Genomic DNA, 21,232 nt, shown 5'->3' on the forward strand with positions numbered 1-21,232 from the left:
GAGCAAACAGAGATAAAAGGGTGTGTGCCTTGGGGGAGGGGACCTCTGGTAGGGACCTGAAAAGGTTTACCCAAATGCACCCCAGCTCAGGCAGGGAGCCAGAGAGGGGGGACAATGGCATGGTTGAAACTGGGCAGCCTCAGTGTGCACAGCAGCCCAGCACTTGCTAGCTGCGTGACGCTGAGCAGGTTGTGAGACCCCGAGTGCCTCTGTCCCTCCACTCCTACCTGGGGTACTAGAAGTGATCTTCCTCAGCTCCCAGGCTAAGGATGAAATGAACTGATTCCTGCTGATGAGCTTGGTAACACACGTCCATAATTCCAGCACTCAGCAGGCTGAGGCATCTCCAGGAGTTCAAGGCCAGCCTGAACCACCTCCACCAGGAGAAAAGACCCACACACTCTTCCAGAGATGAGTGTGCACTAGTCTAGACTTTTGGAACCACCTAAACACACAGATTTGTGTGTGCATGCAGTTTCTTGACACAACAGCTAAAACCTACCTTAAAATGGAATTTGAAGGCCCAGTGACCACATAAGTCTTGCTATAATGCCAATCTGAATTATCCTGACCCAGCCACTCAACATCCCCAGAAACCTGATCTTCGCCTCTTCTCTGTCTTGTGATGTGTGTGCTTTTTCCTTGCATTCTACACGATGTTTGCAGCTTTCTCCTTCAGCTTAAGCTCTTTCCTCATGGAACAAAAGGGCTGCCACTGTTCTAGACTTCTATTCTCATATCATGTTATCTCAAGGAAAGAAAGAATCCTCTGTAGCTTGGAAGGTTCTGTGGCTCTCACTGTTCATCCGTCAGTGGATAGTTCTATGGTCTTGGCTGTACTCTGCTTCTTTGTAAAATGAGGACATTGAACTAGAAGATCTCAGTGGTTTCATATTTTTCCCCAATCTTCAAGTTGACTCTATAGCTGAGGGCAGTGTGGCCCCAGAAGAGGCAGCATTAGCAGCCAATGGCATGTAGAAACAGGGAGGGTTAGCCCTCCTGCGCTCTGACACAATACATGAGGTGGGAGGTGTTCAGACCTGGGCAGATATCTAAGGCCCAACTAACTAGACTGTGATCAGGGGACAACTGAGGCAGAAAAGGGCACGAGAATGGAAAAAGCAGACTAGAAAGGAGCTGGGTGCTATCGTACATAACTGTAATCCCAGCTATTCGGGAGGCTGAGGCAGGAAGATCTCAAGTTTGAGGCCAGCCAGACTGGGCAACTTAGCAAAACCTGTCTCAAGACAGGGCCGGTCGGAGGAAGGGGAGGAGCTCTGCTGGTTGCCTCTGGACCGGCTCTCCCACAGGGCAGGGTGGGGGACCAGATCTGTTCAGTGTGGCCCTAGGAGCAATGGGAGAACAGGAAGTGAAATGAACAGGTTAGCAGGTGGGGACAAAACAAGACAGAGTCCCCTAGAAATATTAAATACACTTCAGCAGTACCCTTGGGGAAGGCAGCAGGTGTCGGGGTGCAGAGCCCCTGAGAGCTGGCCCAGCCCTAGGCTGTGCCCCTGCCAGCCCCTCCCAGCCTCAACACCAAACTGCTTCTCTCTCCTCCACGGCCACTGGAACTGCTCTGGCCTCTGCCTTCCTTTTGCTCATCTTCAGGAAACTTTCCTGTCCTCACCTGCCTGCCACCACCCTTCTCCCCTCTTCCCAAAGCCCCAGGGCCCACCCTGGCCCCGCCTTATCCATCCATACCTTTGCCTTCTGGTCTAAGTCTCCCTGGCTTATGTTCTTTTTTTTGTCTTTTTCATTTTTATCGGTACCGGGGATCGAACTCACGACCGCCTGCTATCAAGGCAGGTACTTATGCCACTGAGCTAAATCCCCAGCCCCCCTGGCTTATGTTCTGTCATCTTCATGGCTCACTGCACTTGGCCTTGGGTCCCCCTGCCCTGGATGAGGATGGCCACAGGGCTAGAACTCTGCTCTGGGCCACTGTCGGGCCCAGACCACCAGAGGCAGGACCTTAGCCTCCCAGGTGGCTTACACTTGAAAGAGGGTTTTTTAAGACCACAGTTCTGTTCAAGGAGATGTCCACAGAGTGAGCACCTTGTGGGTATGAGGTGACTGTAGTTATAAACTATTTTCTTCTTGATCATGGTGATGTCACTTTGCAAGCTGCAGGTGTGGTCTGAGGTGCCCTCATCGCTGCTCTTCACGATTTTCAGAGTTTGCAACATGCATCTGGATTAGCATCCAGTCAGGACCAGCACCACTTTCCCTGACCTTATGAACTTGCCCATTTTGACAGCACTGAGCCGGCCTGTAGTGGAAAGCTCCAGCTCTTTTTGGCTTGGTTTCTTCCTACCTTACCTTTAGGGACCCCTTGTGCCACCCACTCCCACTGTGGGCCTCACCAAAATGGCACCACTCACAGGCTGTTCCCTTGGTCTAGATAGCACTTTCTTTGTTCAGCTAAGGGCTGTTTCCAAGTCATCTTTCAGGCCTCCCTCCAGCCTTCTCTCCCTCTGGGGAACTCTACCTGGTGCCCCAAGGCTGGTCAAGGTGGCCAGGCACCATGCACCAGGCAGCCCTGGCATGTGCTTCTCTAGCACTGGGCTTTAAACTACAAAGATGACGTCACCCTGTTGAATTGCTCGTGGAATCTCTGTGGCCCAGGATTTTAGCTCTGCTACTAGCTTCCTGCATGTGCAGGAAGCCAGCCTATCTTGCTACTATGGCGTAGCTAGAGCCTAGAACAGAAGGTGCTTAGTGCCGTTTGGTGACTATCATTGAATCTAGACCTGATGATGAGGTGCAGCCCAGGGCTTCGCCAACGGCCCTACCTTGAGCAGAAGCCACAGCTCTGAGCTCCAGGGTCTGGGCGAGAGTCGGTAGAGCATCGAGAGTGACTAGAAAGTGAAAGTAAGTCTGAGACGGGGAGGAAAGAACCCCGGAGTGAGGTCTGCGGAGGAGGAGGAGGGCTGGGCCAAGAGTTCATTCAACCCCGTCTAGCAGGCTCCTGAGCGCTGCGGGTGGCTGCTGGGATAGGCGGCAGCGTCGTGGGCGGGGAATCGAGCCTGGCAGAAAAGAACGAAAATGTGTTTTGCAATTAGTCATTGCCCCCTGGGGTGAGGCTGGGAGTTTTCACCGGAGGTGGGTTGAACAGATTTGCAAATCAACTACAGGGGCTAACCACGGGCTGGCACAGCGGGGCTTCCGGCCTTGGTGGCAGAAGTCGAGCTTTCTAGTTTTTTCTGTCTGGTCCCACTAATTCAAGGTTCCTCCATGTAACAGGACCTGGGAGGGGAAAGCCTAGCTGGCTTTTCTGGCATCTGTTCATGTCCTCCATCTCTCCACGGGTCTCACAATGGCCAGGGATGGTGACAGAGTGGCATTTGCCACCCGGAAGTTTCAGCCTGACAATTTTAAGCAATTCACTCCATGCAGGTTCTGGAAAACGTTCCAGAGATGGAGAATCTGGGGAAAGCTAACATCCCTCACTGCTAATGAAAGAGGCAAAAGGGGACAGTGTACTTTAAGGTGTGAAAGAGTGGGAAAAGTGGATGTCACAGGTCAGCCGCTCCCCTACAAACCTGACATTCCTGGGGGCCCTGGAATCCAGTGTTAAAACAAAGAGCACCCCTCCTCACCCCCATACACACCAAGGGCACAGTTTGGTCTTCAGTCCTCTATTTTTCCAGTCAGTGGCTTTCGAGCTTTTAAAAGCATGACTCACACCACAAAAAGCGTTTCACATCTCAGCCCATTGCTCAGCCCAGCACCTGTGTTTTCGCATATGAAAGCAAACTGCAAAACCATAGTTCCTTTTTACCCCATGTAACTAACACTTATACTTTTTCACTCTGTTCCAGTTCACTTTCTTCGTGCAGGGGAGAGAACCAAGGGCATGCACCTGTATCAGTCCCTCGGCCCCTATTTAAAATTGGGGTGCAATCCCCTAAGGTGATTTCCTGACCCACACATGGATCTTAATCCACAGTTGAATACAACACTGCTCCAGAGACCTGGACTGCACACAGCTGGATCTGGGGGCCACAATATTCCTGGTGGGCCCCTCCCTCTGTGCTCTCCTCCCTAGGACTCATGACAACACAGCTGTGTCCTCAAAGTCACCACTGCCTGCTTCAAGCCACCTCACTTGTTCCCAGCAGACCTCATCTATTTTTCTTGGACCCTTTAGGACCTCCTGGGAGTTTCTGGAGTCTGTTTTTGGCAGGCTAAGCTTAGGTGATGGCCCCTAGAAGCCACCATACTCAAATCCGTTCATGTCTCATGGGTACTTGGGCTACAAGAAGAAAACACAAGAAACTTAATAAGACGGGAGCAAGGGATGCAACTCAGTGGTAGAGCACTTGCCTAGCATCACAAGGCCCTGGTTCTGTCCCAAGATGGCAGAACTAAACCAGAACAATGAAGGGTAAATGGAACCAAAAACTGGAAGGCCAGACGTAGGAGGCTGCGGAGTCGGTGAGTGAAGTGACCACCCATCCCCACTCTCAACGTCTGTGAAAGTCTTTTCATGCCTTAGTGTCCATGTGATCAGAGTGCTATGCCAAGGGGCTTTGTGGGTAGCAGGAGAGGGCGGGTGGGCCAGGGATTCACCCATCTGGGTATGCGGGTGAGTCACTGAGTGGCTGGTCCCTTTGTCCCATGTAAAGGTAAGGCTGTAGCCACCCACTGCTGCCCTAAGTGAGTCTGGACAGAAATGGGCATGTCTGCCCTGCAGCAGCCCCACCCATGCTGGGACAACCCTGAGTCAGGGAGGCCAGAGGTGCCACACCCCTTTCTCTCTACCAGTCACAGGCCCTGAAACTGAAAATGACCTCAGGCCTCAACCATGAATCCAGGCCAGCACTGCACTGTGGAAACTGTGTCTTGCTGGGCTGCACATGGGATTCCTGGGAGCAGAAAGGGACAAAGGTGGAGATGAAGCTCTTTGGTTCTACCGTTCACTTAGGATCCTTCTAAAATCCATCTCCGAAAGACCAGGTCTCATGCTGGTTCCTTCCAGCCATGTAGTGATGGTGGCAAGTCAGTCCTAGGGTTTAGGTCTATGGTCACATCTGTGGCCACAGGCCACAGCTAGCCATGATCTAGGCCTACTAGCATAGGGGAGAGTGTGTGAATTGAAAGGAGCCCCAGGACAACTACCCTCATTTTGCAGATGTGGAAATCCAGGCCCAGAGAGGGTTAGTGACTTGCCCGAGGCCACAGAGCTTGTAGCATCAAAAGTATGAACTGTGGTTTCGTGGGCTTCAAACCTGCACTCTGTCCATGTTTCTCCTTGCTGGATCCCGGGTTATGCCCTCATGGGTTCTAGAAGTCCCCATCAGTGACCCTGATGAGAGTGGCACCGTGTTACTAAGCTCAGGGAGTAACTCTGAAGTGTGGGACTGGAGCTCCAGGGCAACCTGCCAGTGAGAGCTGCATGTGTCCCTAGCCCAAGCTGGTTAATATCCTTCCTGCACAAGGATGGGTGTGAGAATCCACTCTGCAGACCCTGAAGCAGACACACTAATCCTGCTTAAGATATCACCTATACCAGGGAGAGCAGGGCCTGCCTGATCCAGGAAAGAGCTTGCTGCCCTCAGGAAGGGTATTAGCCTGCGTGGGGGTACCAGGAGGGTGCATCAGATTGAGATGTGTCTCTGTGCGCACCTAGGAAGACAGTGAGTGGTGTGGACATGCAGATCATTCCCCTCACTGAGGACCGAACTGTCCAGGTTCCCGCGGCCACGTTATCACCCCATGTGAACTTGGGATGTACTTACTAAAGCCTGTTTCCCAAACTGCCAAAGGGAAAGGCTAAGAATTTCAGTCACAGGTTTGTTAAAAAGAGCCAACTAGGGGGGCTGGGGACTTAGCTCAGCGGCATAAGAGCCTGCCTTGCAAGCAGGCAGTCGCGAGTTCGATCCCAGGTACCGATAAAAAAGAAAAAGACCAAAAAAAAAAAAAAAAAAAAAAAAAGGGCCAACCACTCTGGAGGCAGGAGGTTCACAGCAAGACCTTGTCTCAAATTAATATATAAAATGGACTTGGAGGGGCTGGGGATTTAGCTCAGCGTCATAAGCGCCTTCTTGCAAGTGCGCAGTCATGAATTCGATCCCTGGTACTAATTAAAAAAAAAAAAAGAATTGGAAGAAAAGGGCTTGGGATGTAGCTCTGGATGCTTCCCAATACTGGAAAAGAAAAACAAGGAGGAGAAGAATGAGCCAATCAACCTGACGGCCCTTCAGGGACACAGCCCACAGCTTGGAGGTGGATGGGAGGGGGTGGGCTGTGCTGCTCCCCGGGGCTAAGGGCGCTGAGGGTACAGGTAGCACTGGGTCTGGGGGTAGGAGAGGGCTAGTTCCCAGCTCCCTGCCTGCGACTTCCTCACTTCCCTGGCTGCCTAAGGCAGCACTAAATCAGGTCAACACTCTTGGCTGCTTGCAGGAACTGTCAACGCAAACAGCTCCAGCCCAGCTCCCAACCCAGGCCACCATCTCCCACCCACTCTGGGCCCCAGCAGCCAAGGCATCTCGGCTGCTCGGTGCCTTTGTTCTCCAGCAAGTACTGTTCATTAGGCCTGGCTGTGTGCCTGGTGCTGGACCAGTGCTTTGAGAGGAAGTAACAGGCCCTGTGCGCTCTGCCAGACCCCTCCTGAGAAAACCTCTTCTAGAGATCCAATCACCTCTTTTCTGAGAGAGGAAACTGAGGCTCAGGGAAGGTAAGCACCTCATTCAAGGGCACTGTCTGCAAGTGCAGAGCCAGAGCCGAAATGGAGAACCTGTGCCTTTAGCCAGAGGCCATGTGTTCCAGAGGTCTGGCAGCAGAGCCCACAGTGGGAGCTGGGAGGCCAGGGGAGGGCTGTACCTAGTGGCCTCAGGGAATCTCAGGTCACAGTGCAGAGCATGTTGGGAGTGAGAGAGAGGAGGAAGTCTGGAGTGTGGGAGGAGCAGCGCACACACACACACACACACACACACAGTGCCACACACAGACCACACAAGCATAGGCCAGCAGGCATCCACAAACACAAAGACCCAAGGGACAGGCACATAGGTGAATACACAATAAAAGACATACAGCCTCAGCTGTACACAAAGGACACATAGGAAAACACTCGCCCGTGATTGACACTTATCCCACATATAGGCAGCCCCAGAGACACACAGACACTCCCCACCATACATACACACACGCACCCCTTGCACGAAAGGGAAGGAAGAGCGGCTGCCTCATTTCCGGGCCTCCGCCTCTAAAGCTGAGGGAAAAACCTTCCCCAGAAGTGCTGAGTCAGCAGCGGGTGACAAATGAGCCTTGGGCGGCGCCGGGCACCAGCGCGACCCTTTGCATGCAGAGCGCCTGCGCGACAGCGCCAACTCCCGGCCAGCGGCCGCCCCGCCCCCGCCCCCGCCCCGGGGAGGCCCGCGGGAGGAAGTGACTTGCTTTGACTTTGCAAACGTCGGACTTTGCAGCCCAAGGTCACGCGGCAGGCACGGCCAGCCGGCTTCCTGCAGGGAGGCGGGGTGGGTGCTGGATGGCTCCGGGCTGGGCTGCAGCTGGCCAGGCCTAGGAGGGGCCTAGGTAGGTCGGGTGTGTGTGGGGGGGTGAGCGGCAGGTGGCCCTCCTGGGGTGGCAGGTTCCAGCGGAAGGGCAGTGAGACTGTGAGGAGGGGGCCTGGGTGCTGAAGGCCTGCTCCTCACGCAGACACTGAGTCTGAGTGGGGCTGGGTATCCTTGTGGCCCTAACTGGAGGCTGCCACCCTGGCATCTGGTTAGGCGGGCACCTGAGAGCCTGCCTGGCCTGTGCATCTGCCTCCTGCCCACTAGTTTATTCCCCATGGAGCAGCAAGCATCAATCACAGCCATGCCTTCTCCTCCTATGGCTTCAAGTTGTCCTTAGGACAAATTCAGCCCCCCAAAGTGGTCACCTACCCTTGGCCACTGCTGACTTGGAAAGAAAAGGCTGTAAATGTGACACTGGAACAACATTTACCAACAGGGACTGTCCCAGCAACAAGCCCTGCTGCTAGCTTGTTCCCACCAAAATACGTGCTGTCGCAGGTGCCCACCGTGTTTGTGTGCCTGGCTCAAACCCCAGCATCAGCGTCACCTCCTCAGAGAGACCTTCCCAGAGGGAAGGTGCCACCTCCAGGCCATGTTCTGTTTACTTCCATAGCAGTTGCCCCCTCTCGGAATTTTTTTGTTTGCTTCTTTCTTGTCTTTCCACTCCTGTCCCTCAATAAAAGCTCTTGACAGCAAAGCCTTTTGTTATTTTGTTTGGCCTGCAGTGTAGCCAGAGCCTACAATTGCATCTGGGACGTAATGGGTGCCAAGCCACATTAATACATGTGCATGAATGAGGTGAGAGAACACAGCCTCGGGGCCACACGTGTAAGGAGAGGGCCAGGCTGTGTGTGTAGAGGGTACTTGCGTGCAGGTCCTGTGGGCTGCAGCTAAAAACACACTTGGCTAACCCACACATACAGCAAGGTGTTTACTATCTGGAGAAAGAATGCTTCTGTCAGAGGCTTCCTCTCCAGGCCTCCCCCTAAGACATGCTTGGCCCTGCCAGGGAGTCCGGGGGAGAGGGTATCTTTCCTCAGGAGCAAGCATCTTGGATCGCTGGAGGTACCATGATGGAGATGTCCACTGTGTTTCCGCTTCAGGTCCTGTGCCTCAGTTTCTTTCTTGGGCTCTGCTTCTCCAAGGTCGGTCTCTGGGAACACTGACGGAATCTGGCAAAGCAGCAAAGTAATTGTGTCAGTTTTCGGGCTTTACTGGACTCAGAGCCCGGAACCTTTTTTTTTTTTTTTTTTCTTTGTTTTTGTTTCTTAATTCCTGTCCTTTCTCTCTCCCGCCTGTAAGATAATAATCGTGAGGGTGTTGTGGAATGTCCTTGGCTGGAGAAATAAAAGGGTTATCTTCATTGCCATCTCTGCTGAGATTTGCTCACGTGGACAGCAAGGTGGGCACATGGGCTGCAGCCCCTGGCCTGGCTGGTCCTGTTCCAGTGGAGAAAACAGACAGGAAGAGGCCCCAAGGAGGAGGCAGTCCTGGGGCGCGCAGCCTGCTGCTGCCTGCAAGGAACCCTCCTTACCTACAGTCACAACTGTGAGCTGCTGCCAGCCTTGGCCTGCCCTTTGCCAGGGGCCCCTTCCTGCCACAGCCCTGGGTAGAACAGGCTGACTGGACAGTGAAAGGGTGGCCTGAGGCCACTGTTCCCAGACTTCTCTTCTGACTCAGCTTCCCTGTGAGAGAGTGTGAATGAGAACTGGGGAGGAGTGCCTGGCAGCCAGCAGTGGTCCCATGGGGTGGGTCAGAAGCCAGAGCACCCTCCCCCCCAAACCGCCTGGCCCTCTGCGGCTCCTGCAGGGCTTCCCAGTGGCAGCACTGGAAGCCCACAATGTGGGTATGGGCAGAGGAAAGCAAAAGGAGCAAGACAAGGTGTCAGTCTCTAGCACTGTCCTGGGGCCAGGCCGAAGCCTCCTGGGAAGATGGAATCACAAGCCTTTGACAATGGCCGGCCCCATTCACTTTCAGTCAACAAATATTTCCTAAGCCCTTGGGTACAGCCAGCCCTGCTGGAAACATCAGGAATGCAGCCATGGAAACAGATTCCCATGTCAGTAGAATTTACAGTTTAGTGGAGGGAAGACAGTCAGTAGTCAAAATAAGGGCTGAGGATGTAGCACAGCTGTAACAGTGCCTGCCTAGCAAGTGGGAGGCCCTGAGTTCAAATCCTGATACAAAAAAAAGACTAAAAACAAAAGCTTCTAAATAAATAACTAAAATAAGAGAAATATTTGGTGTGTCAGCTAGTGATAGGTGCTACAGAGAAAAATAAGGAGGGGAAGGAGTTGGAGGCTCCTGGAGCAGGGATGGCTCTCAGTGTAAGTAGAAAGACGGGGGACAGCTCACTGAGAAGGTGGCTTTGATTCTGATTCATGAAAAATCATTCATCAGCACAAAAAGCCAAGGATGCAGGTAAGATTATTATCATTCTTATTAAGGATGAGGAAGCTGGGGCCCAAGTGCTGAGTCTAAGTTCAGAAGGCTGAGGACAAGTGAAATTTGAGCTTAAGTTGTCTGTGCTTTGTAACCACAGCATGATATGGGAGAGAGAGAGAGAGAGAGAGAGAGGGAGACAGAGAGAGAGAGAGAGAGAGAGAGAGAGAGAGAGAGAGAGAGAGAGAAAGGACAAGGGATAAAGAGGCAGTATGGTGAGCCTTGCAGTGGTGACCATCTGTTTTCCAAACTGAAAATCAGGACATGATCCGAAAGGGTTTTCCTATTGCTCGCAGTGAGAGTGGCTGTCTGGGAGAGGCGGTTTGGATGCTGGCCTGCAGACTGGTACTTCTGAGACATTCCAGTGGCTTGTGGGCCTCATGAGGCAGTCCAAGGGTAGGGCATTGCCATAGCAACCTCTGCCTGGCCACTGGGCCAAGAGCCTGGTGCAGAGCCACATGGCTGAGCCACTGGGCATGGGCCCCGAGATGCTGTGGGCCACAGGGCAGCACGAGTCACTAAGCAACCAGCAGGAGGAGCCTTGGGAAAGGGCGAGGGGTGGGTGTGGCCCACATCTGGGCCAATCAATCAAGAGGGTGGTCTGGCAGTTTCCAGGAAGCCCCCTGGCAGTAGTCTTCAGGCAATGTGAGGAAAGAACCAGGCTTTCCCGTTAGCCAAGCTTGGGTTTGAATCATTCCTGCTCTAGGTCTGGGTAAGCCACACGGCTCCTGGGAGCTTGTTTGTGTGTCTGTGCAGTGGGGCAAGCAGCTCACCTCATGGAACAGTTGCAAAGATTTTCATGCTCTGTGATGAGGCAGGAACTGTGTTTGGCATATTGCAAACTCTGTATGATTTTTCAGTTTCCTTCTACCTGACAGGGCGTGGAGGGGGCCAGCCAAGACAGAGAGCTGGGAGGGACAGAAGAGATGATAGGGCTTGGGAAACACATGACCTGGTCACCCAGGGCAGTGGCAGGTTCCCAGCCAAGCCTTGCATGTGGGCTGGGCCTTCGTCAGCAACAAAAGAACAATACCCTTGGCAGACCCAGGGCAGCAGTGCCAGCCTTCCCTCCCTCTCTCCTACCCTCTGCAGCCTCAGGGCTCTGGGTCCAGGCCTGCCACCCATGTCCCCTTCAGGTCTCCTGGGCAGCTCTAAAGCTCTCTATGCCAGTGAGCAGCCAAGGGGCCTTAGGAGGTAGATAATTCTCAGGGGTGGCTCCTTATTTTCCGCCCAGCTGCCTGAGCCTTCTGGTAAACCCCACTGCTGCTCCTCTGTTGCTTCTGAAGACTGTATGCAAAGCAGAAAAGGAGAACACAGGGGCTGGGGATTTAGCTCAGCGGCATAAGTGCCTGCCTTGCAAGCAAGCAGTTATGAGTTCGATCCCCGGTACCGATAAAAATGAAAAAGACAAAAAAAAAAAAAAAAAAAGAGAACACAAAAGGACTTCAAAGGCTTTTGCCTGCCCCTCCCTCCCAGGCTGAGTTATAAGTTCATCCCTCTGGCCATGGCCATGGCACAGCCAAGGAGAACTGGAATCCAGCCCAGCTTTTACCAATAATTCACCATATGACCTTAAAGTATCCTCTCTGGGCCTCCTTGCCTTCATTTGTAAAGTGAGGGGTGTTGATCTCTGAAGTCTAATCATGACCTCTAAACGATTGCATTCATTGATCTGTTTTTCTGGTTCATTCAAACGAAGCACTTATCACTTCCTGACATAGTATATTTTTGTTTGTTTACTGTCTGCCTTATTCTAGCTCCCAGAAGGCAAGAGATTTTACTTGCTTTCTTCACTGCCATATCCCTGCACCCTACAAAAAAAAAAAAAAAAAGGACAAAAGAAGCTTGTGTCTGTGTCTTAGATGGAAATAAAGATTGCACATTCTAACAGGGTGATATGGGGGGGCTTCAATGAAAGTGTCATTTCTTTTTTTTTTTTTTTTTTTGTCTTTTTTAGACAGGGTCTCGCTGTGCAGTTCAGGCTGACCTTGAGCTCACTTTGTAGCCCAGGCTGGTCTCGAACTCACAATGATCCTCCTGCCTCAGCCTCCAGAAGGCTGGGATTACAGGCATGAGCCATCACGCCCGGCGACCAGCAAAAGTGTCGTATCTAAAGCTGAAGACAGTTAAGAGAACCAGCAGGAATGGAGAACTTAAGGGACGCCTTGAGTTGCAGGCTGGCAACTCTGGACCTGCATGGCCCAGCAGGCCAGGGGCAGGAGCCTTTGGCAAAGGAAGGAAGCAGCCGCTGCCCACCCGTGCCCCAGCTGGGAGGTGAGGGGGAGCCAGTTTCCAGACTGCATTCACCTCCTGTGTCTCTGATTGCCTCACCCTCTCCTTACTGGATCCCACTGAAAGCCGAAGACCAGAGGCCTCTGAGACCTTAGCGGTCAGGCTGCTGGGGGACAGAAAGGGTAGGAGAGGTGGACAGTGATCAGGATGAGGATGTGCTTGGGCAGTTCAGCACTTGATAAACATTGTGAGCACTGTCCCGGGCCTGGGTGTGTGGGCTGCAGACAGTCACGTGACCTGAAGCTTTGTCAGGCAAGGCCCCTGCGCTTTAGGCTGGGTGTGGAGGAGGCCTCTCTTCCTGTGTCTGGGGCTCTCCCGTCTCTATCCACTTTGTGGCCGCAAATCCAATTTACAAAGTTACACTGACATCGGAATGAGGGGGCCATTGAAAGGAAGCAGCTCGAGGGGGAGGGGAAGAGAAGGAGGTGGGGGGCCGAGTGATGGGGACTGGCTGGGGAGCTGTGAATCAGCCCTCAGGAAGTGACCTTGAAGTTGTAGTTGAGGATCCAGACTTTGAAAGATTCAAATTCCACTCCGTCACCTAGTTGCTGGCTGATCTGGGGCCGGTTCCTTGACATCTCTTGATTCTCTGTGTTATGATAGGTTAAAAGGTGTGTGTGTGTAGGGGGGCAGGTTAAGTAGGCTGCAGGAGTTTTGCGAGGATTTAATGAGCATCTGTGCAAAGGGCTTAGCACTGGGCCTGGGCACACTGCGAATCTCTATTATTATAATTAGAGGCCAAGGGCCACCCCACCCCCCTTCCTGTTTCTCACCCGACGGGGGATCTCCACCCCTTCTCCAGCTCTATTTAATTCTGAGTGTTTTAGGTCATTCTATGCCTGGCGCTCTGCCAAGGCACTGACAAAGACAGGAGTTTCTGCTCATTCATCCTAATGCAAGTTCCTGCATTTATAATAGGGGAAAATGCTTGAAAGGGCTTGTTGCCCGCCGAGGGGAAATCGGCTTAGAATGGAAAATCTAGTCTTTCCTCGGCTCAACACTCCCCTCCCTGCGCTTCGGCAAAGGCTGCAGCAGAGGGGGAGGCAGAGGTGAGGAAGAGGTGGCCCGAGGGAGCCCGAGGGCAGGGAGGGGGCAGGGCGAGGGCCTGGCGTGCCCGCTGAATGGGTTTCGGGGTGGCTGAGGAAGCCTGCCAAAAAGGCAGAGTGAAAAGGCCAGGCCCGGTGAGGGCTGTGAGCGTTTCCATGGCGACCCCAGCGGCTGCCCGGGTTCTGGCCCTGGCTGGCTCTGTCTCAGGTCCTCGGCCGCCACCACATGGTTACCTAGCTCTGAAGGGAAGAAGAATCCCACGGGTTGTCTTGGCCCAGGGTGTCACCAGGCAGTGCCACTGTGTCCTCCTGGGAGAAGGCTCAGGGAGTACTAACAGGGCCTCTGGATCAGCACCTTGTATGTTCAGAGGGAGGGACGGGATGCCACGGAAAATGAGAGGGTGGGGCAGGGCAAAACTGCTAGAAGGTACAAGCCACCCGATTTGGTGGGTCTTGGTGCTGCATTGGAAGAGGGGGTGACAGCTCCTACCTTCCGTTCTTGTGTAGTTCTTCTCCCAGTTCTCCCCCACCTCTGACAGAGACTTGGATCTTGGTGGGGTATCAAGGTTGTTGACTGAACCAGGGAAATCAGGAGAGCTAAGGAGGATGGAAAACCAGCAGAGGATAGAGATGTGCTTGACCCAGATACGGTGCAGCGCATACAGATTCTACCCTCCAGGCCATTGCCGCTGAGACAAAGACTGCCAGCCTCTATGTGCCCACACTGGCACTGCATTTTGTCACCTACCTTGTGATTTTTGCTTTCAGCAGGCATCTTAGCATTCAAGTTGGTTTTTCACCAACTGATTGCAGCTCTGTTTTGTTCTATCTCCATGCCGAGCTCCTTTGCTGAGCCAGGTCAGGGTGCAGCCCTTTTTCCTCCTGGGCCTCAAAGTGGGCCTGCCTGCCTGCCTGTGAGTGTGTGGGTTTGCAGGGCCCGTGCTACGTTCACGGCAGGTGCTTACTTAACACAGTGAGCCCGTTAGTGGAGCACCTCCCTGTGTGTGGCAGCCCCGGAGCTCACAGAGAACTTAGCTGTAAGCTGACGTGGCTCCGTGTCATTCTGACTAAGATACTGGCTGGTGAAGGTGGCTTTATAAGGTTCCTCCCACCTGCTTCTGTCCCCCACACCTGCCCCAGGCCATGCTAGGTGGGATAGGTGGGTGGGGTCTGTGTGAGTCCAGGCCCCCCAGGTTCCCTTCTCTAGTGCCCTTACACTCCAACTCTACCTCCAAAGCTTGTTTGTACTTTTGTGGCATCCAGATGCCATCTGTAATATTTTCTGGGTTTGTTTATTCTTGGTTTTTTTTTGGCCGTCCTGGGGAATTGAGCCCAGGGCCTTCGCACTGAGCTACATCCCCAGCCATTCCTTTCAAAATTTTTAGTACATGTCTGTCTTACCTAATGACCACGTTTGTCCTGGGGAATTGGCACCTGTATATAATACATCTTAATGCTTTTTACTTCTTCTTCCTGCCTTCCCTCTCAAGGATTTCTTTTGATTGTTAATGCCCCTTCAGGTATACACATTTCATTTGGTAGTTATGCTTCTCAAGACTTTTGTTTTTAGTACTGAAGATTGAACCCAGGATGTCTTTTATGCTAGGCAGAAAGCCACTGAGTTATATCCCTAGCCCTGGATTATTTGTTGTTGTTTTGTTTTTTAAATTTTGAGATAGAGTGGCCCTAAGATGCTGAATTGTCCAGGCCAGGCTCAAATTTGCAATCCTCCTGCCTCAGCCTCCCAGAGTGCTGGGATTATAGGTACATAGCAGCATACCTGGCTTGTAATTGTAAATGTTGATTACTTGAGTATAAGATTACAAAACAGGAACTTTGTGAACAATGCTTGCCACTGAAGTTTTTGATTATCAGGAAGTTTTTGCTGAAGAAATTAATAAAACATGAGTGAGTGGATTAATCAGGAGAACTGAACAATTTTTCTTTTTTAATGGATTTCTATTCTGATGAGGTTCAGACATATTTATTTATTTATGTAGGGTACTAGGGGATCAAACTCACGACTTCAAGCTTGCCAGGCAGGTGCTTAAGCCACTGAGCTAAATCTCCAGCCAGGCATTTTTATTTCTGTTTACAAGAAGGGCTGGATTCTAAATACCCTTGGAGCCTGGACAAGGGTGAGGGTGTCTGTCACCCAGTCAACCCTTCCTGCATACCTACAGGTGTCAGGCCGTGTGTGAGAGACAGCACCCCCAGCAGTAAGGAAGACAACAGAGTCCCTGATCACATGTGGCTCACATGTTAATGAGGTGGACTGACAGTAACATGAATGAGTGAGAGCATAAATACATTGGAAAGCATACTGATGAAATAAAAAGTCCTATGACAGAGATATAAGGAAATTGAAATACAGTAGTTAGGGAAGTTGACACTCTAGCTGAGACCTAAAAGTTAAAAATGAGCTAGAACCCGGCATGGTGGTGTACTGTTGCAATCCCAGTACTCAGTAGGCTGAGATAAGAGGATCATTGCAAGTTTGAGACCAGCCTGACCTACAAAGTGAGCCCAAGGCCAGCCTGAACTGCATAGCAAGACCCTGTCTCAAAAAGAAAAAAAAATGCTAGATGACTGCAGAGCTAATGGAATGATGCTCAATAGAAATGGTACAGCAAGTGCAAAGGCCCTGAGGCAGGAAAGAGCCAGGCATGATCTTGGAAGGCCAGTGGTCAGGAAGGTGGGCAGGACCAGGTGTTAAAGGACCTTAGAGTTCATAATGTGGAGTTTCATTTTTATTTAAAGTGCATTGGACAAATGTTGGGAGTTTTGCAGAGGTGAGTGATATAATGTGACTCTGGCTTCTAGGTGGGGAAGAATTGGGGGTTAGGAGGGCAGCAGCATACATTAGGAGATGACAGGTAGGGGGATTTAGACAGGTTAGGGTGGATGGAGAAAAGTGAACAGAAATGAGACCTATTAGGGTGGGATTGAGGCCATGTATATAGGAGAATGAAACTCCCAACTTACTATGTCTGCAAGTTCGTGTTCTCTAAAATCAAAGAATGAATTTTAGAAACAACAGAGGTAAGAGCAGAATATATTTATTGAGAGAAAGGAAGCTTCTGAGAGAGACAGAAGGGGTCTGGAGCGGGTTGCCAAGGACTTCTCTTTTCTGGGGACTTTTATAGAGTAAAACCATGGGTTTATGGTGGGACTTAACTATGGTTAGCCAATGAGATCAATAGTTCAGGTAAATTGATTATGTTAGGAACAAAGGGAAGTGAGTCACACGGAAAGCAGGCATTCTTACAGAGCTGTGACTCTTTCCTAGGAGGATGGGAACTATTTAGGGTAGCAATCCCAGGATACAGGTGCAATTGTGTGGTCTTTTGTCTTGAGGCCTGGCCTGCAGCAGGAGACATCAGCTTCTCCTGTAGCTGCCAGGTGTCTGCCCTGGCTCCATTGAGGACCTAGCCCTACCTCACTGCCTATAATATTTCTGACTATCTCAGCTGCCTGCAACAATGTCATAGGCTGGGGTATGGTGAGAACAGGAAGTCTTGGGTCTCCCAGGTGTTTGGCTTGAGGAATCCAGGAAACCTCAAAAACAATGCAGTGTCTACCCGGTCAAAGAAAGACCTGTGTTTATTGGACCTGTGACCACCTTCCCCCAGAGTCTATGAGGGTCAGTCAGAAAAATTTCCCACTGCTGGGAAACAGAGTTTAGGTGGCAGTGATTACCCAGCCAGTTTGAATCGCCTTGTTCTTTCCATGACTGTCCATAATTCTAGTGCTTGAGAGCCTGCCCTGACCCACTCGCCTGAGAAAGTGCCCTACTTTTGAAAGGCTTTTCTGCAGAAAAAAGGGCAGCTCTGTGGTCCAGGGGGCAGAGCCAGACAGTGGAAGGCAAGGGGATGGAGGGCCCAGCTCCACACCACAAGGGAAGGATTGCTCTTAATAATAGAGCTGCTCAGGAGATGAGCTGCATCACCTTGGGTCTTCACGCTGGAGTCAGTGTGGTACTAGGGCATCCTGAACGAGGGAACCAGAGGACCAGAGACAAGCCCCTGTCCTTCTGAACACCCTTTCTTCTTGTTTTTCTGCAGCTCGGGGGGACAAATCTGCTCCTCCCTTGGACAAAAACCCCTCAGCCTGAGAAAGCCACCAAGTTTCAATTCTGACCTGCTTGCTCTGGGTATAACCACCCCAGGGTTTCAAGACCTCCAGCTTTTCTAGAAACAATGTCCTCCTGTCTCTTGGGCTACTGAAGCTGTCATGGTCCCTTGAAACTCCTCTGCTCACTGGTTGGACTCCAAAAGGGACATCCCAGTGTGCCATGGGCATGACTAGTACCCCATGCCCCCTCCCAGCAGCAGCTGGCTGGAGGTGGAGAGAGCCCTGCCTGGGACAGTCCCCTGAGGCCAGGTCACAGTCTCCTGGTCATAGCTGCCAGCGTGAGGCACACCGCTACTTCTCTCAGCCCCAAACTGTGGGGCTCTGCTCCTGCCTGGACTGCCTCTGGTGTCTCTGCTTCTTTGCATCTCTGAGCCTCAGTTTCAACATCTGGAAAAAGGGGATAAAACAACCTTTTGTGAGATGAAGTGAAAGACGGACAGGACCAGCCTCGCACAGCTTAGCACAGAGTGGGTGCTTGCTAGTGACTGTTCTCCTGGGACTTTCCCCTCCACGTTCTCACCTGCCATTCTACGGGAGCAGAATTGCTTCCCAATGGTGTGTGCGTGTGCGTGAGTGCCGAGGGTATTTGTAGGGAGACCAACATCCTCCTTGATCTCAAGGCTCTTGCTTTTGCTGATAGGACCATTTGAAAAAACAGCAGAGGAGAAGGCAGAGGAGAGGATGTGCCGCTGAGCTGTGGACCTCCTGGAGCTGCTCAGACTTTCTCGCAGGTGCCATCGAGCAGAGGGCCAGCCGGGTGGTTGCCCACCTTTCCTGGCTGTGGGCTGGGTTGGGAGAGGCTGCTGGCATGACGCCAATAGACTGGCATCCCAGACTTAGAAATGGGGGGGGCTGTAGCTGAGAGCTACGGGAGGCCAGGGAGCTGTGGGGTGCCCAGGGGGAGGGATGCGGAAAGGCCGGAGGCTGCAGACTCCCGGCTAGCAAGCTCTGGTATTTTTAGCTCTGGAATGCTCCTCCAAGTCCCCTGCACTTGTGTTTATCTTGTTTTTGATAGTCCTGTTCCTCTCTGGCGATTCTGCATAGAGCAGGAAGAGGCTTGGAGGGTGCCAGGGAGAACTTTCCCTCGCCACGCTGTCCAGCGGCTGCCTTCTCCCGCTGTCTGCATGTCATGTGGGGCAGTGGAGGCCGTCTGGCTCTTCCTAGGTTATTTCTCTGTCCACCACCACAGACCACAGCCCTTCGCCTTGGGTACCCATTTCAACCAGGCTGTGCTTCCAAGCGCAGGCTGGGCTGAACAGATCAGCACTCCAAAGCTTGCCCCTGGATTGCACACACTATGGGTCCCATAAAGGAGCAATTGTGTGCAAATGAACAACAGGAGCAGCTGCCCTGGGGACAGAGGACCAGTGTCTACTCTGGAGGTTGATTGCACATCTCTCTGCCTCGGTTGCTTCCTCTGAAAAATGGGGCCAAGCCAGTTCCTCCTTTCTGAGGGAGCTACTGGGGGTGCTGCCAGGCCATGGTGAAGAGAACCAGCCAGGGCAGGCCACGCAGTGGTGCACACCTATACGCCCAGCTCTCCAGAGGGCGAGGCAGGAAGGTTGTTCTGAGTTCTGAATTCGAGGCCAGGGCAGTCATGAGGGTTGATCACTTCTGAGACGGTCCTCTGCTTTTGGACATGAATCTTCTGTTTTCTTTTTAGGGGTATTTGGAGGACACCACACTCCTCCAAGGCCTGCCCTAGTCACTGCTATGCCAAGGCTGCATTCTGGGATCTGGTTACAGGTGAAGGTTACTCACTGGCTTCTTTTTACCCCGCCCTCCCCAGCTGTGGGGGCGAAGGGGGACCAGGTACCCTTTGGTGTAAGGTGATCAGCTCACCAGTTTGCAACATCACCCCATCTGTCCAAGGGCTGCCAGACCAGCGCAGGGGATGAACCCAGAGAGCTGGAGGGGGCAAGTACAATTCTGGATCTCTGTGATGACTTCCTGCCAGCAGCCTCACTGTCCCTTCCTGTCCTTTCCTTTAGCCTGCTTACAGGAGAAGCCTGCGTGCCCTCCTGAGAGCCTGGCATCACTTGGCTTAGAACCAAGGAAAGGTCTGGGACCATCAGCCTAGTGAGCCTTGCGCACCCAGGTGCTGATGGGGCGGCAGGCTACTCTGGCCTGTGTCAATGTGCCAGTTGAAAGACAGTTATGTTTTGAGTCCAGAGGTGACCCTGTGCTTGGGTGGGCATGTCCTGGGTAAAAATGTGGATGGAGAAACCACCTGGGATACCACACCCCTGGGCATGGACCAATGGCACTTAGGTGGTAGCTGGCATATCTGGGGAAGGACCTGACCTTTAGAACAGAAGACAGAAATAGCCCTACACAGGACATGGTCCTGTGTGGCAGAGATGCCCAGGCTGGGCTAGGCAGGTCCAGACATGAGGAAGAGAGGGAGTCGCATCAGCACCAGCAGTGCCAGGCACCATGCTGGACTCTTTTTCCCTTTTTCCCACCTCCAGTTTGCAGAGTGGACATTGTGTCCATTTTACAGATTAGGAAACAGGCTCAGAAGCACAGCCAAGCCTGTAAGAGCAGCACTGGGGTAGAACTGAACCCAGCCAGTCTGAGCGTGCACTTTGACAGTTGGCTGAAGCTCCACCACCTGCTCAGTGACCCCTGCCAGCCTAGGGTGTAGGGAAGAGGGGAGCCTGACCTGGCGGCCAGCCTGACCTGTTCATAGAGGCCTGGAGCCTTAGCAAGGCCAGCTTCTACCATTGCTGTTTATCAAGTGACCCCAGGGGCCTAGAACTTGTAGTCGGTGACAGCCTTTCCTGCCTCCCTTGTATAGGAAGGGGTTCGGGGTTATCTCCTGGCTTCCCCTAAGTGCGAGGTTCACAGCTGGGCAGAGCCTGAAACCCCTTCTCCAGGCAGTGGTCAGGATAAGGTGGAGGACCGGCTAGGGCTGTTGAGAACAACAGGCTCAAAATAGCACACTGCCACTGGCTGTCTCCTTCATCCTCTCTCTGTGGCTTCCCAGCCTCAGCAGCCCCAGCTGTTTCTCCTTATCTGAAGCCGGGAAGGCTGGTTGCCTGGATACCAGCCGGTGATTAGCAGTTGGTTCCTTCAGGGACAGCAGAGCTGTGCATCCCAGCCAGCTGGGTGTGGCATCCCTATGCTCCCAGCGCCAACCTGAGCTGGCCCTTGGGAAGGTGGCAGTGGAGCTGGGGCCCAGATGTGCTTGTGAAGCAGGCATCCCCCATCCTATTTGCCAGGAGTTGTATCCAGAGGGTGCTTTGCAGCTGGATAATCTGAGCCTCAAGTTTCTCTGCTGGCCATGTGACCTCAGTGACCTTCTCTTGAGTGTCTCTCTTTTCATGAAGAGGACAATAAATCACCCCCAACTCAAAGAACTGTTCAGAGTATGATTAGATGACTGCACAGTGGCTCAGTGGTCATAACCGCCCTGTCCCACCAAGCACAGGTGGAGCCTTTCTAGAACCTTCCATGGATCTGACAGGGAAGCTGAGGCGGCATGCTGGTGGACCTTACTTCCTCACTCAGGGTGGGGTAGGGGAAGGCTGGACCTCCCTGTGGGGTGTGGGGATCACACCTGGAATGAGTTGGCAAGATAACACCTGAGGAGCAAATGGAGTGCACTTGGCATCCAGCCACCAGCCATGTCCCGGCCATGGCCAAAGGAGAAGCCAAAGGCGTCAGAGGAAGATACAAGGTTGTCTGTCACCAACTGACGCAGGCCAGGGAACTGGGGATGTGACCTGGAGGACATCCTTTTCTGTATGCCCAGGACTGGTGGTCTCGTGAGACCTGCCTTGCTGGAAGAGA

At 52.6% G+C, this 21,232-nt stretch overlaps 2 long non-coding RNA genes across 2 annotated transcripts; both read left to right on the forward strand.

Annotated features, from left to right (window-relative positions):
- Nucleotides 1–4,576: 4,576 nt before the first annotated feature.
- LOC134474260 (uncharacterized) lies at nt 4,577–11,405 on the forward strand. The gene is made up of 2 exons (XR_010044996.1): nt 4,577–7,542; nt 7,960–11,405. It is a non-coding gene; the product is annotated as an uncharacterized LOC134474260 (long non-coding RNA).
- A 1,311-nt stretch (nt 11,406–12,716) lies between these two features.
- Nucleotides 12,717–20,799, forward strand: LOC111757560 (uncharacterized). Its single transcript, XR_002791884.2, has 2 exons — nt 12,717–13,306; nt 17,368–20,799. It is a non-coding gene; the product is annotated as an uncharacterized LOC111757560 (long non-coding RNA).
- The last annotated feature ends 433 nt before the right edge of the window (nt 20,800–21,232 follow it).

Source organism: Cavia porcellus, unplaced genomic scaffold (genome assembly GCF_034190915.1).
Source record: "Cavia porcellus strain 051 isolate PalLab524CR breed Dunkin Hartley unplaced genomic scaffold, mCavPor4.1 scaffold_31, whole genome shotgun sequence".
Classification (NCBI taxonomy): domain Eukaryota; kingdom Metazoa; phylum Chordata; class Mammalia; order Rodentia; family Caviidae; genus Cavia; species Cavia porcellus.